This window comes from Coptis chinensis, chromosome 5, assembly GCF_015680905.1.
Source record: "Coptis chinensis isolate HL-2020 chromosome 5, ASM1568090v1, whole genome shotgun sequence".
NCBI classification, from domain to species: Eukaryota; Viridiplantae; Streptophyta; class Magnoliopsida; order Ranunculales; family Ranunculaceae; genus Coptis; species Coptis chinensis.
Genome location: NC_141460.1, coordinates 65,749,422 through 65,756,215, shown reverse-complemented (window position 1 = coordinate 65,756,215; position 6,794 = coordinate 65,749,422). Strand labels below are relative to the sequence as shown.

The following is a 6,794-nucleotide window of genomic DNA, read 5'->3' as shown; positions in this document are numbered from 1 at the left end:
TTTTTTAACTGTATAATTTTCTACATGTATTTAGGGAATCTAAAAGAGTAGCAGACTTCCTTGCTGCTCAAGAAAATGAGTTTGTAACTGACTATTTTGTACCTCCCCTTAACTCTCATGAACATTATTGAGGAGGATAAGAATGGGAGGGTTTAATTTGGGGTCCTACTCTCTTCCAAAAAAAATACATGTCCACAGTCATTTCTTCGAGGTACAAGGAATCAATAAACCAAAAGATTAATGGTCATTTGATAAGCGGCAGCACACGTCAATACTTTAGGCATACCAATATTGACTAGGACTGACATTATCTTGGACTCTAGATATTGTAGGTACGGGAGTGCAGGACCATCACACCATACAACGTCTGAGGATGAATAGAAGGCCGAATTGCAACAACAAAAAAGTACTTATTCTGGCACTTAGATGATTGGGGAAGATAAGAAAGTATAGCTAAGAGCAAATGAAAACAAAGAGTTGGAGACTAACAAACTAAACCCATCCCAGTTGTACAAAACACTACATGGATGGGGCAATGGCCAATGGAAGCACATCGACTGTGATTATTTGTCGTTATACATACACTAATTGCTAGCTAGAGGTCATATTCTTGTTAGTAAATCAAAGAAGTAAATGGACAATAATGATCACGAAATAGGTAAGGACTAAGGAGACGAGACTTGTTATAAATTGTTGATCATTTCCTAAAGTAAGGTTTTCCTAAATCTACCTTTCAATATATTACAATTTATGATAAATATGTAATTCATATAAAAGCAGCTTGGGAAACTATAGTCATTGCTAGATTTAGAATTTCACCTTACTTTAATTAAGAAAATGCAAGTAATTACGATTTTCATCTTCAAGTGTGATAGTGTAACAAAAACGAAAGTTGATCTTTTTATTTTGAAACACACACTTGATAAAATATAGAACTCAATGACATTGAAACCATGAATGTCCTTAACTCATCAAACAAGGACGTACTTAATCAGTAGGTATAGGTAAGGGAGATCCATTTAGAAAAGCTTTAAATAATGTTAACCCTTGTAAAGGGTTTGTAAATGGTACTTCATGTGCTGCGCCTCTAATTGTTGCATAAGGTGAGATAGGTCACATTTTTTCCACCTTTAATTACACTAAACGATTGAGCCCAACCACCAACTTGCATATACATCACAACTTTATTAATAGTATTCTAGCATGCAAAGATTAATTGCAACAATTCTGGCACCACAAGTTCAGAATTTACAAATTTAGAGTGCAACTCGAGAGGTTAGCCTGATTCCATGAGAAAATCTGTTACCTCCTTTTTGTCATACCAAGGACCATAGTTGGTGAAACTGAAAAGCTTTAAATCTTGAGCAATCATATTGGCAATGATCCTTGTTTGTGTAAGTGGAATCTTTTATCTTGATCTCCACTGCAATTTACTTAACAAGTATCAATAATATTGCTGTAAATTAAATAAATAAAAAGAAAGGTGAAATCCTAACTATCACTCATCGATGAGTCTAGAATCTAGCTTTATGCTTTGAATTCAGGTTACGATTTCAACCTAGTTGATTCACTTTGAACCTTGCAGCGTGTGTATGTGGGAGATATATAAACAGAGGCAAGGAGAACATGCGTTAATTACCTGTAACGCATGACAGGGATATCATTTTTGAGAAGGTTAGTTACTACCGGTATGATGTTCATGTCAAAGTTATCTTCTTGATACAGTAGAGACCTACAAAAATTGAATATCTCAATCACTTATATACATGCAATGAAAGTACACCATTGTATGCCTTCCTAAATCTTATTTTCTCATATTTGATTGATTAATTTTGGAAAAACGACTAAAAAGGGTATCCAACTTTACAAGTTTTGACAATGTGGACCAAACTTTTTTTTTCGGTCAATGTGGGGACATGTGTAACATGACATCTAAATTTCTCACACAGTGTTTCACAATTCGAATTAATTTCTATGGTCATGAGGTTGTAGCATGGATATACTTTGATAAGAAATGTATGTAACTTGTGAATTATGAAACACCGTGTGAGAAATTTAGACAACATGTGTAACTAGTTCCCACAATTCAAAAATTAAAAAGTTTAGTCCCCAATTTGACGAAAAAAAAAGTTAAGTCCCCATATTGTCAAATTTTGTAAAGTTCGATACCCTTTTGAATCGTTTTTCGATTAATTTTAGGCATGAAAGTTTTCATTCACACCTTTAGGAACAAAAACATCTTTCTGTCCCCCTTTCCTCTAGGAAAGTTTTGTGAAGATCGAGGAAATGAGAATTATTCACCCTCAAGCTTACCATTTTATAATTTAAGTACAAATGAAACATTTTCTATGGGAAAACTGTTGGTATTGAGAATCAAAATTTTCAAATTTTGTGTGCGACAACTCTTATGAGCTATCACAAGTTCACAACAGGGCTAATTTTTTTCTTTAATTAAAATTGAGAATTTTCGTTGACACGTGATCAGTGATCAGTGATCGATTTTATAGGGTAAGGTGGGTATATTCTTTTCAAGCATCTATAATAAATTAAGAGATGGAAAGAGAGACCCTCCACAAAATCTTCAATGTGAAGGGAGATTAGTTGTGTTAGCATGAAGAGCTTTCTGAACTTCTGGCATGTTAAGGTACGTAGATATCCTATCAGTCAGACATGGATCACCTGTGTTTCTTCTTTGTCCAAGTTGTCCAAATTAAAAGTTGAAGTTAATGACTCTCGGTTTAGATTGAACATTTCATTCTACAGTTACCTTGAAATTAAACAACGGTTTTAACAGAATGCATACCTTGGCATGTATACTTGCATACTTTCCTTTAGTTTAAATTGTTCAGCATTACTTGTAGACAAGCATTTGGGTAAAAGCAAGTCGTTCCGATCAATACCGAGACCAATTTCATCTGAAACCTTATTAAAGATGTCATTGCATTCCTGAGACAATTTGTCATGATAATACTCCCTGAGGTACCTTGAGTCGTTACACACTGTTTTCTCAAGTAGTAAGGTCTCATCAGATATTGCTCCATGAGACCATAAGTAATCAGCGGCATTTATGCTAATGTCCAAGTCCAGTAGTGGATTCCCAAGCTAAAAATATAACCAAACATAGAATAATTTAAACAATGCGGAATGGTTGATGAAATTTAATTAGTTTGAAGGAGGATTACAGCAATGGCCTTCAGCTTGATAGGAGCGATGTTAGGCAATTTGTTGTGCTCTAGCATTAGTGTTGCAAGCTGTGGAATGTAGTGGCCTGCAATTCCAGGTTACAATAGATATGAGTAGTACGTGTGAAATTTGTGAATTTATTACTATTTAGGAATATAAGTATGAAGTATGAATGTATATGATCACTCATTTCGTTATCGAAAAAAATATACATATGATCACTCATTTAATGTGCATTAGTGGACTGGTCCGGTAGAAGGCAATCAAGGAAAAAGTGGCTAGGTATTTTGATTTTTATGAATATCTAATAGTCAATAAAGCTCTTGCTGAATTACACGAAATTGCGCTTTTATGTGCATGCCTAAGCTATATCTGGCATTTTAAACATGATTCGTTCTGTAACTACGTTTGAAAAAAAGGAATAAACATGATTACCTGCATAGCTCTCCCCAATTAAATACAAGTCTGAATATTTGTACTTCAGAAATTCTTCCAACCAGTTAAGGATGAACCTCAAATTGTCCTCGGCTACAGTACAGAACAAGAAGTCGTAGTAGAGATAACAGTTGAACAACTTTATAAAAACTGATATTACAAAACCTACAGGGTGTTACAAGATATTCATCTGTTCGTGTGTCGTTCCAATTAACGTAATTTGAGCTTGTGTTTGAATATGAAAAACCAACGCCAATAGGAGACTCCACATATAACATGTTAGATGCTGTCCAAGTATTTTATATTTTTATTTCTTCAGTGGCAAAATTTTCAATAAATGTTTACCCAAATTCCATGAGTATTTGTTCTTGACTAAAAGCCCATTATCATGAATGCGCCAAAACCAAGAGAAGAACAACCAGGGCCTAATAGTTGAATTTGAATCCATATCATATAACATGCAACTCAATTGAATTAAATGTGGAGAAAAAAAAAGTCAACCTCCATTGAGCCACAAGGTGAGAGGACGGTTAAGTGGGTCGACTTAATCGGCTTCAACAAAATAATAGAACAAATGCTCGACCATCGGTTACTATGTACCCAGAGTACTGCTTAAAAGAAACATTAATGCTGGGTTGATCGGGGAGAGATGTTATCAGCTCAACACAGCATTTTGAGAAGAAAATGAAGAGGAGAATCGATATGGCTTTTAAGAACTCCAAATCCATTCTCAGTACAAATGAAGCTTAATTCTTTAAAAAATTGGAACAGAACTAAACTACATAATATAAACAGATTGAACATTGTTGCTAACGTTTCATGAGTTGTATCTTTGGTGGAAATAAGGAAGATACATGTAAATTCATGAATTGTTGAAAAAGGTTAATAGGGTTAGGCAGACCCTTACCTGCATTAAGATCTTAAATATAGTATTCCCCTTACATCATCTTAAATATAGTATTCCCCTTACATCATTCAATACAAGTTCAGCAAATCTATTGTCCATGGGTGGACCATTACATACATGAGTATCATCTACAGAACAAGAAAGGTTTGCTAAGTAATCTGCACTTTGGTTAACTTCTAGATAAACATGAGTGAATATGACATGCATCCTCAAGCTTAGAGACATGATAGGTTATAGCTGCTGTTAAGTTACAACAGTACCATGGTGCAATTTCTGATCCTTTGAGGATATGCACTGCTCTGAGAGAGTCTGAACAAACTGAAACTTTGAGAATTCCTTGTTGCTGGCAAAGAAGAAGACCTATTTCAATGGCTTTTAGTTCTTGGTAAAGAACTGATCGTTGATATCCTCCTCCAGCATAAGAGAAGACAACATTCCCAAGATGATCAATAATGCCTATTCCTCCATAGCCGACACTGTTTAATTTCATAGAGCCGTATGTGTTCCACTTAATGTAACCAGAAGGAGGGAACTTCCATCTACACTGGATAGGTAGTTTGGTCTTGAATTTAACAGTTTTTTAGACTTCCGTCCCCAGTTCTTTCATTATTAGACTTCCATCCCCAATTTCACAGCATGACCATCCTTTTGGTGAATGTGCAATGTCAAATCTACCCCTCACCATATAAAATGTCCAAAATACCCATTGACTCTTCCAAGACCAAAATCATTCCAACTGCCATGTGTCATCATCCTATCCATTTAATCCAACGTACACCAAATATTTTCTTAAATGACACCCACTACCCCTGCTCACCTAAAATTACCGAAATACCATCACCCACATTTACCTCTTTTGCCACGTGTCATCATCCTAACAAGCATCTTAGGTTAGTGGACCAGCATCTCAAACCACTCTATCAACTTTCTTTTTCTACTTTTCTTTTCAAAGAAAATATAATAAGAAATACAACAAAAGAACAAAGGTACTGTTCATCTTCTAGATCTCCATCTCTCCCACACCTATGTGATGGTCGGAGCTCATGTGTATAGAAATCCAAGGTTCACATGACACTGTAGGCTGGATTTCAAAATGGTGCTGATCTCCATAGAGTATCAGATGAGAAATAAGTTCAAAAAGTTTGTTAACTTTACCATCAATCTCAATAAGCTCATCCCCTTTATGTATACCAGCGCGATCAGCTGGGCTCCCCTCAATGCAAGACATAACCATATGAAAAGTCAGCCAACAAATATCACACTACGCTAAGAATAGAAGACAAAAGTGATGATCTATCTACATACTGTAGCAAGTCTTGGATAGACATCTAAGAGTTGAGAATGTATGCTGAAACTATATATTCATACATGGTTTGGTCCTTGACTGCCCAAAAAAATTCTAATAGATCAATATTATGTTATTAAGGTTAGTGTTCCTCCACTACTGTTGTGTGCGAGTGGTCAAGGGAAACTATATTACTATACTACTCAATGTCCACATAGATGCTACAAGAAACAGTCAATAGTTTACAAGAATAGATGTGTCTAACTAACCAGGCCGGTGTCCAGAGCTTGGTTTTGCAGTTATAAAGAGGCCAACGCCTTGTCCAATATCCATCACTCAGAAGCACGAACTGGTTATTGGGATTATCGATTTCGTGAGACAATACACATGGGACAAGCACTTTGACACATGGGTGAAGGCTTCAGCCATCTTAGGTGGACCAAAAAACTCATCCCCTACTGTAGTCTCGCCTAAGCAGCACAAGAAGTAGTTCAGGATGGCCATGTCGGAATATTTTGATTCCCAATTTGTTTGATTTGTTTTGAAATTGTATGATTTGTTGCATCCTATTACTGCGAATCTTGCGACTCTCTAAATTTACTCAAATTCACTCTCTATTTTGGATCGGCTGCACCAATTCGGTTGCCTACGTACCCATTTCGGGATCAAGCCGCCGTAGTTCACCTCTCTCCTCATCCCTCTATGCCTCTCTTCTTTTTCCTCCCCCTTACTCCCCTCTCTCTTCCTTTTTATATCCCTCTCTTAGGTTTACCTCATGGGGCCTAGTCTAGTCTTGGGCCTTTCCTTGGCTCAACACATACTGTGGTCTGGGCCTTATCTCTTGGCCCAGTACCTATGTGATACATCCCTGAATATGGCTACTACATTTGCCCCCTCTCGGGTTCAGCGGCGATGACGACGGTGGATCCAAGAAGTCCTCAAACTTTCTTGTCTCTCTCTTTGGACTCTAGATATCCACAGTAT

The 6,794-nt window shown here is 36.4% G+C and overlaps 1 pseudogene; it reads right to left on the bottom strand.

The window, feature by feature from the left end:
* Positions 1-987: 987 nt before the first annotated feature.
* Positions 988-4,346, bottom strand: LOC147498398 (serine carboxypeptidase-like 45; annotated as a pseudogene).
* Between the last annotated feature and the right edge of the window lie 2,448 nt (positions 4,347-6,794).